At 35.0% G+C, this 11,418-nt stretch overlaps 1 non-coding gene across 1 annotated transcript; it reads right to left on the bottom strand.

Moving 5' to 3' along the window:
* Window positions 1-8,563: 8,563 nt before the first annotated feature.
* LOC118527803 (small nucleolar RNA SNORA72) lies at window positions 8,564-8,690 on the bottom strand. Its single transcript, XR_004913271.1, has one exon. It is a non-coding gene; the product is annotated as a small nucleolar RNA SNORA72 (small nucleolar RNA).
* Between the last annotated feature and the right edge of the window lie 2,728 nt (window positions 8,691-11,418).

Genomic DNA, 11,418 nt, shown 5'->3' with positions numbered 1-11,418 from the left:
CAGCCAGTCTTTAGGTTCATGGAGAAGCCTCTTGGAATAGCAGAACTATGAATATGCTAGGGCAGCCAGTGTTTGATGCCTATATTATAAAGTTAATATTTGATTCATAAATGTAAGTGGGAAATCAAGGATACACATATATTTGAGTAAAATAAAAAGCATGAAAGAAAAGGAGAAGGATAAATAGAGGGGGAAAAACTAATTTTTTTCAAGTGAAGAAAGAATTTTAAAAAGTTCTAATTTGTACATTTGGAGTATTTCAGAGAAGAGCTAATTCATAGAATTAGAAATGGCTGCTATGTAAAAGAATCAAGCAGATGGCAGGAAGTAATTGTGCATTAAAGGTATGATCAGTAAAGTAAAAATAGAATAGGAGTGCTGGGAGATAAAGTTTGGAAATAGTTGATAATGTAGAAGAATAAAGGCAAAGAGAGAAAGGGGAGAGGTATGGAGGGCAATCTAGGAGATCCAGTATTTCTCTAATAGGATTTATATAAGGAAGGGGACAGAGGCAACGGATGGGAGGAAATCCAAAAAGACTGTAGGAGGATTTCACTGAGATGAAGAAAATTTAAGAGTTGATTGAAGACCAAATAGAATGAAGGAAGCTATATCCATTCTAGATCTATCTTAATGAAGGTTCAGAATTAAAGGAGAAGGGCTTCAAAGTTTCCAGGGCAAATGAAACAGTTTGCAAGCAAAAGGATGAAAATCTGATTGTTGAAGTCTATTGTTAGACTTCTCCCAAGAATTGGGCAACAATATATATTAGAAGCCAAGATATAATTTTTGAAAATCTGAGCAAAATTATTTTGAACGTAGAAATTTTAGTCCACCTAGTCTATCAATCAAGTGTGAGAGCAAAAGGAGAAGATATTCAAACTTGGAAGGATTTTACTTACCGCCAACTTAGAAAAAAAAATTAAGAATGTACTCCACTAAAACATAAATGGAAACTAAGCAAGAGGACAGCACAGAAATCAAAAAAGCATGAGATTAAATTTGGAATACTATTAAAAGAAATGTCAGAATGAAAAACGTGCATCAAATTTAGAAGAGATAGAAACAGGTCTCTGAGAAGATTGTTTCCAAAAAAACGTTATTCCATTCAACATATTTTATTGATTTAGAAGCTGGATGACTTAGTTATTTGGCCAAGGAGGCAGACATTTCTTTTGTGAACAAGAAAGTAAATGTGGGAATTGAAGGAAAGTATTAAACTTTCAAGAGAAAACAAACAAACAAGCTAACAAGAAATCTACCCAAATAAATGGAACAAATTGAGTGAGAGTTTAAAATAAATAACTCATTTGAACACAAGCCTTCGATATCCTCCTTCAAGAAGCATAGCTTTCGGAATAAAATTAGTTGTCTTTTTGTATTTGTTCAATCACTATACTTACTTCTGTAGTGAATAATATTTGCATAATGAAAATATTAATGGTTTTCAATCTTTAGAATTGAAACTTAATTTTAGTTATAAAGACATGAAAATTTGGTAATCGAAAAGCAATGGTATATGATGGCAGGTTGAACGAAGCATAGGAAAGACAACCAGAGAGTGGAGTAGCAGTGATAATGTTTTCATTTTCCAGAGGAGACAGCTAAACAAGTGGGTGTTAAATTCTATCCAGTTTCCAGGGCTAGCTTGGTCAATAACTACTTGTCTAATTCAATCAGGTGAAAAGTCACTCTGTAATATTTCAACCATAAAATGAAGGTTTTGGAGTGTATAATATCCATGGTCATTGAGATAATATCCCAGTTCTGAATACATATTTCAAGTAGCAATCTGAGAGGGAGAAGAAAAATGTCCACATAAAAATGTAAAAATAACAAATTGCCCAGGACTCTTGGAAAAATGGAAAAGTACTTAAAATTTGATATGTATATAAAACAATGTGTATGAAATTGATAATAAAGTGTACTTGAAATATTTACTAAGGAAGATAATATTATAACCATAATAGCTAACATTTACTGAGCGTCTACTATGTGCTAGATATGTTGTAAGTAAATAATCTGTAATGTACAAAATAAATGCAAATTTATAATTACCACCAGAATTTGAGAGGATAGAGGTGGTATCAGAAGCCTGGTGGAAACACAGAGAAGAGAATAACAGAAGAGAAGAGAGAGTGCAGAAGCTCACCCGTGGTGTGGAGGACAGAAGCGATGTTAGTATCACATTGCCATAGTGTCTGCATTCTGTCTGCTATATTGTAAAGAGTGAATGTAACTCTTTAAAAATTTTTAAATGTTATTATTTACATTGTGCCAGAAATTACATCTTTGGTAATCATTTCAACTTAAGATGGAAAAACATAGAAGTCAATTTAATATTTGAGGGAATACAAAATTATTCAGAATTATTTCTGATAATGCAAGCGAGTAAGTATGAAGACCAGTTTCAGTTTCGTAGTCAACCTTTGATTTCCCTTCCAATTAAATTCTGTGATTCAAGAAACATGCATTTAAAAATATAGAAACACGTTCTTATTTAATAGTTGGCAAATGTTTTGGGATAGCAATATCACTCAGTTGAGGTTTTGTTTTCTTCTTTGAACTCATATTTCCATTATATTTTTCCAGTGAATTTTACTCAAATACGATACACTTTTATGCTTCTTAAAGTCTTTTATTGGTCACCTAGCATATTTCTCTGCAACAAAAATAATTGTATAAATTTTTAATTACTTTTATTTTTCTGGCCATAAGGCCCTAAGTGTTAAAAAATTTCTTCTAGATTGAATTTCATGAAAATTATTACCTAATTGATCAAAACAACATATTATAGATTTTGATAAATACTTATTAAAGTAAAAAAGAAAATACTACTGAAAAGAATATCTTAAGAAGAATAGCCTATTTTCTCCTGGATGAATATTAGTTATTATTTGACTAAGGCAAGGTTCAACATCAATTAGTTTTATATTTTTGTATTCTATGTTTTTGTAAGCTTGGAAAAAACTTACTATCATAAATAAGAAGATAGAAATGGAAGGAGCTTTGGGAGAGCAATATCACTCAATTCTTTGAACTCATTCCAAGTTATGTGCCAAAAATTCATATAGTGATCTATCATCAAAAATATTTTTATTAATCTATCAGCTGACAATTCAATTAGGTTCTCTTCAGTTTTGGTCCTGACTTGCAAAAAGATTTGTCACCCTGTCATGAGAGTCATTTTATTCCTTAATTTATAGGAAGTATACCAAAAAGGCTTTTTTTACTGAGATGTATTCAGTAGCTGTTATTATTAGTTTTGATACACATTTAATGATAAGTAGTCTTGATAAAATGCTTTCTTTTCATGAACTTTCAATACACTATTGTTAAAATCTCAGCACTGTAGAATTAGCTAATTTATGGAAAATGTTTATTTTACTTATTTGGCAAAGCAGTCCTCATGTCAAGCCAATCAGCCGAATCAGATTTACTATCTGTCAGAAAAAGTGACTTTGTTTCTTAATCCAGTTACATGTGTTAATATGTGTATTCATGAAACCCTCTCACATCTGAATTCTAAATCCGAGAGAGATAGTCACAGCATAGAGTCCTGCCAAGACTTTATTGCTTGGATGGAATAAAGCAATTTTGGAGTTGAGTTGTGTAAGTGATTGGAATCTTGGGTGAAAATGTCTTGGGATGCATAAAAAGAAGTAAAGAAATATTAGTCCCAGTCAAGCATATCTCTAGATTTGACAGAAACTGGGCTCCAAAAGTTGGGAGAAGAAAAGAGATATTCTCGTTGTAAAACCAGGTACTCTTGAAATGAAAAATGTGAAAATCTGATGGTAATACTGCTAATGATTCTTAGGAAGAAAATAAAGGGGAGGCCAACAAAGAAATCAATGACACTTCACAGAAAATGCTGTGATGAATTCAGGTTCTAAAGTTCCCCAAATATGGAATGTGTGTGTAAAACAGTGGCAGAGGTCTGAAAGAATATGAAAACAGGTAAGAGGCTAGAACAGAAGAGAATTGTGACAATGCTACTGAGGGCAGGGAATGAGCTGGGCAAGGACGAGACCAGCCCACAGTGTCCCTAGATGCTGTATTACTTTAAATGATAGATACTTCTCTACTCAGCTATTTTTCTTCCATATTAAAGATCAATAAAATTAGTTTTCTAATTGGAAAAGTAGGATAAAGCCTGAAATACATTATGAAACAATAAAAGACACTAATCTCATTTAAACAAAATCATTTTAATTTTAATAAATTGCCCTATAATTTATAGAAAGGACTTATAAACACAGTTGCAGAGTTTCCATCAGTAATATTTAAGAAAAGATAAACTGGGAGGCACCACATGAGGAGACTGATATTTTTCTAAAAAAGTATATGTCCTAAAAATTGTGTGTTGATATACTCAATGCCAATGCTAAAAACTTTCTAGAACTAAAAACTAAAGTAATTAACTAATGATCTCTTACAAAATACCTCTTATTTCTCTCTTTCAAGGACCAGGCAGAATCCCTAGGTAAAAACCACAGGAGACCAGATCACAACTCAAGGTAAATTTCATTAAAATTTAGTGGCCCAAACTTGAACCATCATCATATCTACATGTCTATTGAGAATGCACACAGGGGACAGACATTGAAGCAGAGACACTACCACAGTCTGAACGGCAATTGAGGGGACTCTTTTTGGGTGGAATTGTATTTAGGCCATCTCAGATATCAGTCCCAATTCTTAGTTTCTGGAGTTCTGTGCAGCTGTCTTGGTGAATGGAATAGACCTGCTTAAAAAGCATGAATTTCTTTGAATGCTTTCTAAGTACCCCGCCCCTCCCCATTAGCCCTTGCTAGGAGATGGTATCAGGTAGTAGGTCCGGAGGAGCATGGAAGCGCACATGTGCATCTTTGGTGAGGGTGGAGATGGAGAAAGAATTGCTCTCTATAAACCTGGGCTGTGTGGATCATCAACACAATCCACTAGGAAGACCAGTGAGGTTTAGATTCTCTTGGTGTTAAGATTTATCCGCCTCACATTTAGTCTCTGAGAGGTCTTTGCTGCTCTTATGGATTTGGAGGCTCTGAATCATTGAGAAAATCTCCTTTGGTTTGCTGCTGTTGTCTCGGCCCCCACTCCTGCTGAGGAGTCAGTTAGGTGTTTTATCGATCATCCCACATGCAGAGACACCTGTATTGGCTTTATCACCACTGTGCTCATGGCCTTCAGTTTCTGCCTTGTGGGAATACAGGGGCTATCCAACGTTCCTCAAGATTTTGAATAGATGCATTTGTAGGAATACATTAGTTTTACATGGCAAAAATTATTTGAAAACTACAGGCCTTATGAAAAGCAGGAGTAGAGTTACTTCTAAGATAGCTCTAAGAGGTATGTATATGTATATGTGTGCATGAATATTGAGATGAGTGGTTTCAGGCGTACACTGAAGTGCAGTTGCATAGAGTCTGTATGACAGACGCTACTCAGCAATCTCTTAGCTTCCTTTATTTACAAACCAGGAAATTCAGCTGTTTTATTGAAGACTGGATGTGAAAGCTGAAGTGCTTTGCCGACACAGACATCAAAGGGACTTACGTGTACTTTTCCCCTTATGTTTTAGCTAGTTTTTCCCTTCATGCCTGATATCAGTCAGAGAGAGTGCTAGAATGTAATACCTCACACCTCAGAGATTAAACACCTTCTCAGCTGGTATTTCTGTTTCGACTTCATTTCCTGCCACCTTCTATCATAAGCACCTTGCACCATGTCATGTACGCTCTAGGTTCTGTCTGAGCAATGAGACTGTGTTTTTCAAAAACATTATTCTGCAAATAAGTACACTCTGCCTTGTCTTTGACGTGAGCTTAGTTGCTGAATGAATAGCTTTGTTGGACATCAAGATAAGATTATAATAGAATCTATAATAGCAGTGCCAATCACGGATGGCAGAAAGGCTGTTTTTCTTGGACTGTTGTATTTGTAAATCATGCTAGATTTCCCATGGCTTAATCTAAAAATGCTACCCTGTCAGTTGTGGAAGCTTACATTTTGAGTTCCCAAGAAAAATATTTCGGAAAGAACATCCTACTCTTCTTTACTGTGTAATAAATAAGTTCTAGGAAGGACTTATATCATCTAAGGAATTACTCAGGTGGCGTTTTTCACTTCTGTACCTAACCCTGTAGGATCCAGGCAGTTACCACAGTCACTTGCATGAAAGTGATTCTTATTTGTACGGAAAGTTGTATTTTTGTTGGTTTGTTTTAGTTTTCCTTCTGCTTGAATTGGAAGCACATATCTTGAGATGGGTGAGGAAGTGTGGATTTTGGAGCTCTATGTCCAGGGGACAGACCTAGAAGAAGGAAGAGGCAGGTTGGAGGACCAGTTAGGGGTGAGGAATCAACTCTTAGAAGCAAGAGGACTTGGAGTTAGGTATTAAAAGAAAAAAAAAAAAAAAGGAAGTGTTTTCAAACACTCTATAGATCTTCATAGAGTTGGTATATTTTTAAGGGTAAAATACTAAGATATAGTGAAATAAATCAGATTTTGTGTTTCATTTGCCTTATATCTTGAGAGATATTTCATTTTTCTTTTTTTTTAATCTGGAGAAGGTGGCTTTTCGTATAATTTTCTGCCTACTTTCATATCCCTTCTCTATACACCTCAGTCACTAAAAAGCAAAGTAATCATCACTGTGTAGCTATAATAACAAAGGGGCTGTGGACTGTTTCTTTCTAAGAAAAAGACCTATTTCACAGTATGTTCCTATGTAAAGTCCTATTGTGAGTTTAGGAATCTAAAATCCACAAATGATAGTAACATTTTATAAATAAACACTTAAATGAGTCAATACTTAATGGGACCCTAATAATAAGGCCAATTTAGATGTAGAAAGAACATCAGATCATTTTGCTCAATCATTGCAGTTTTAAGATAAGCAAAACGAGGCTCAGAGAAATTGAAAATTGTGTCATAATTTTTTTTAACCTGAGTTAGATGTGAAATCCTGATTTCTTGAATGTTATTCCTGTATTCAAGCTCTTGAATATGTTTGGTATCTGCTTTAATGGAAATGTTCATAACCAAACCTACCTATTTTGTAATATATACAAAATTTTTTCTAAACCAGAAACATGTGTGCAATCATAAATTGTCAATTGTAATGAAGTAGCAATAAACATCTAAAATATGACCAATTTCCTCTATCAAAAAGAAATTCTAAATATTGAGTAACCGAGCAACCAGTAAGGAAACTCCAGTTCATAACAGCTATGCTCTCCAAATTACAGCCACAACCTTAGAATAACATCAGACACAGACTAAAATTAGGTAATGTTAGCTTGAAACAAACCAATTCCCTCACTTGTGAAAGTGGGAATTTGACCCACCCATAGTTGTTATATAGCTATTAAGAGGTAGAGTTTTCTGACTCCAGGTTCATTAAATACTTAAATTTCTGGATAGTATATTGAAGGCATCCTCGTCTCCTATGTCTCAGTCATCGACCACTAAAAACTGCCTATGTGAATTGATTAATTCTAAAGTGGAAAATACATGGTCATTTCTGACATTTTTGCAGCCTCCCTTAGAGCCCAGCACAGACTGTGTAGGGTACATGCTACTAGCACTATTCAACTCTGTAAATCAAGGTGTATCTGGATCACTATTTTCCTCAAATTCATTCTGCTGAATGTTCCAAAGGATATTAACTGATGTGGGTAAAGGGTTTTATGGAACATACTTGGGAGAGGTAATATGCAGTTTCCCAAAATTCTAAACACTAAACATACTTCACTGTGTATCTTTTAGGATTAAAACACACTCTGGGCAACTTATTGAAGACCTGGGATTATTCTGAACTTGTCCAAGTACACTTCTTCTACACCAACCATGGCACACCTTTAGGAAAGGTCCTTCTTCATTAAAGTTCTGTAGAACTTTTTTCAGCCTTTGACAAAACTTTGGATGGGGGTGGGGACGTATTTCATTTCATTTAATCCTCTTTGCTACAGATTTGGTAGATACACTTCTGGTTAAATTTTGGGTATTGAAACTTGCTTCCTCTCAAACATTTTAAAATACCAAATGTCAACAGTGTCCTGAGACTAGAATGATGAAAATTAAGTCTCTTAAAAACCTAGTATAGGAAAGGAACTCAGTGCACTCCCTCTACAAAAACAGGAACATGGAAACTGGGATGTATGGCTCTTAACCCAGAAGACTTGCTACCACATCCAGCTGCCTCATCCTCTCCAATCCCATCTTCAGGAGAGTGTACTGAAACCAAAGCTATAAAGAGAATAACTGAAAATAATACAGTGTTTTTAAAACATGTGCTGGCCGGTTTTATTAAAGAAAAATTTTGCACAATTTACTCTTCAGCAGTCTGTTCTGGCACGCTTCTAATGATATTAGAATCACTTAGAAAATAAAACACAATATTTTCACAATTCAGTAAATGGAAACTGGTAATCATCAAATTAACAGTGGTTATCTTCAAAAGTTATTACACTAGCTGTGCTGTCATTTCTTGAGGTTGATCGAAGATACCAAGAGCCATAGACCCTTCCCACATGGGATGCATCATATAAATCAGACTTGATTTTATCACCAGCACTTTATAAAACCAGACCTAGGGAAAGAATTAGGTCTGGGAACACATGCATGGTCTTAATATAGCAAACGTTGAACTGATTGTTACAAAATCAGAACAGCAAGAATATTTGCAGTATTTTATCAATTAATTAAAAATTCATAAGTTTAAAACATAATATGATGTATTATTTGTAGGTATTTCTATAAAAAAAGAAGTTCTAGGGGTGCCTGGGTGGCTCAGTCATTAAGCATCTGCCTTGGGCTCAGGTCATGGTCCCAGGGTCCTGGGATCAAGCCCCTCATCGGGCTCCTTGCTCTGCGGGAAGCCTGCTTCTCCCTCTCCCACTCCCCCTGCTTGTGTTCCCTCTCTCGCTGTCTCTCTCTGTCAAATAAATAAATAAAATCTTTAAAAAAAAAAAGTTCTAAAAGATTAAACTTATTTGAAAAAATTGCATATTATAAAATGATTTATTTTGCATCATAAATTTTAATTATAAAACATTTCCACAGATGTTTTTTTCCTATGTATTCTTCACAAAAAACATGTGAAGTAAGTGGCTATGGACTGCACTTCACAGATAAGAATTCTGAAGCTCCAGATTGAAAAGGTACATCTAAGATATCAGGACTGGATCTCAGGCCCAGGGTTCCTGACTCCACACCCCAGAGCTCTTTGCCTTGTCTCACAATTTGCTCTTTAATGGTTAATTGACCCACCTTTCCTACCTCCATTTCTTATCTCTCAGATTTTATTCCAGTTCAGGAAATAATAATGAGAATTTTTAAAAACCAAAGAGGTAGTAGTAGGGAATTTCCAGAACAATTCTGCAACCAAGGAAATACACCTAGAGAGAGTAGAATCCTGGTAGTTAGGATGCAAGAAGCAGTGACATCCTGAGGCCAGTTCATACAGGCTTGAGAGAGTCCATTGTTAAATTTACAGCAATTTTGCTCTTTGTTAAATAGCCATTATCAAAAATTAAATTACATAAACTTGTAACTGAACATTTTGTTAAAAACAAAGGTAATAAATATTGGGCTTGTCACTTCCTAGTTATTTTACTCGTTTACTATTATCTATGCTTTTGATGTTATTTACATCTGTGGTGACTGTGGTGGAAATACTATGTCTGTCATCTGCTTTTCACAGTTCTGTGTTGGTAGTTTGGAACAAACCATAATGGAAGTATTTATACCATGAAAATCACAAATGCTACAATTATTGCTTTGTTCATTATCTGGACTTAAAAAATGGAGAAAATATTAATAATGCAGATTAAACTGAAAATTTTCTTGTGTCTGTAGCTGTTAGATTGTGAATGGCTCATAAAATGGAGAAAATATTGGTCTAGTGTATGACACCACTCTCTGATTCAGCAAAGAAATTGCTCATGTCAGTGAAAATTGAATGAAGTCTGACAAACGTCCTTGTTGTTTTACTTTAGACTCACTCTGTAATGCAAAAGAAAATATCAACTAACATTTACATCAGAACTCCACTTGTTTGTCAGTGACATGAGAGACTTCTTTTTGGAGTAGGATCGTAATCGAGCATTTATACATAGTCTAACTTTGTGGCACTATTGTTGGGGATAGAATGGAAGGAGAAGCTTGTGACAATAGATTTTATAAGAAACAAAGTCACACCAAAGTCCTTGGTATGGAATTTACAATGATGGTTATTACATATTTTATCATTATTTGTAAATTGGGTGCTAACGTTCTTAAAGCAGTACCTTTCATATTAAATTGTTTTTCCCTTGGAGAACTGGTTGTTAAACACTTAGCATACCACAGGATGGAGGGCATGCTTTATTGGAAGATGAAGCACTCTGCAGATGAGAGGGATACCAGAGAAATCTATGCTTGTCACTTTGTAATTCTCTTTGAACAAGAGCTCTAATTATGTATAACGATGCCAGTTTTATGTAATAGACCTCTGTGACCTTTTCCTATATTGTACAGGGAGGGACTCTTCTACCTGTGAGGTGTCAGCTTCAAATGCCAGAATGTATTTTCATTGTAAAAAGTTACCAACTTACATAGACAAATGGAGGACAAAAAAACCACCCAAAAAACCTCTCATTAGCTGTAGGTTAGCTTGGCCAGGGTTCCCAATATTCTTTCTTAACATTATCCTTTATTTCACTTTCCTAGTACCCAGTACCATACAATGATGTTATCTTCTGGAACTAAGACTCTCGGCTCTGGTGCATCTTTGGTCCTACAGGGCGTCACTCCATTGATGTGACTTCTCCAGAATTAGTCATAATTTACCTGTCTTTCATTCTATCCCCCTGGGGTCCCATGTTATATTATGCTACTGTAATGATAGTCACCAAAGAGTCACTGCCATCCTCTGTCCAAGTAATATATGTTCACCTTTATACATGTTTGTTTTCTGGTCATGATTTAACCCCTATTGTTAGCTCAAGGGTTGGGATTCTAAGCATGTGGCATAATGGTAGTGGTGGAGAATATTCAGTAAATAATGGTGGATTGATTGATAGGATGTCCTTCTAGACTCCTTCAATTATATCACTTCCAACTTCTATACTGAAGGCCAAATTAGCCATATTTCTCTCCCCCCAATTATTGAATTTTGAATTAAAATTAATTTATATGAAATCCAGAATTGCAGATTGGTCATCTACTAGTTTTCTGGTAAAGCGTTCTAGAGGGGAGAAGGGTGGGGGGATGGGTTAGCCTAGTGATAGGTATTAAAGAGGGCACGTACTGAATGGAGCACTGGGTGTTATACGCAAACAATGAATCATGGAACACTACATCAAAAACTAATGATGTAATGTATGGTGATTAACATAACATAATAAAAAAGTTAAAAAAAAAAAGCTATCTTGG

The sequence above is a fragment of the Halichoerus grypus genome, chromosome 9 (genome assembly GCF_964656455.1).
Source record: "Halichoerus grypus chromosome 9, mHalGry1.hap1.1, whole genome shotgun sequence".
Classification (NCBI taxonomy): Eukaryota; Metazoa; Chordata; class Mammalia; order Carnivora; family Phocidae; genus Halichoerus; species Halichoerus grypus.
This window is presented reverse-complemented; position numbering and strand designations above follow the sequence as displayed.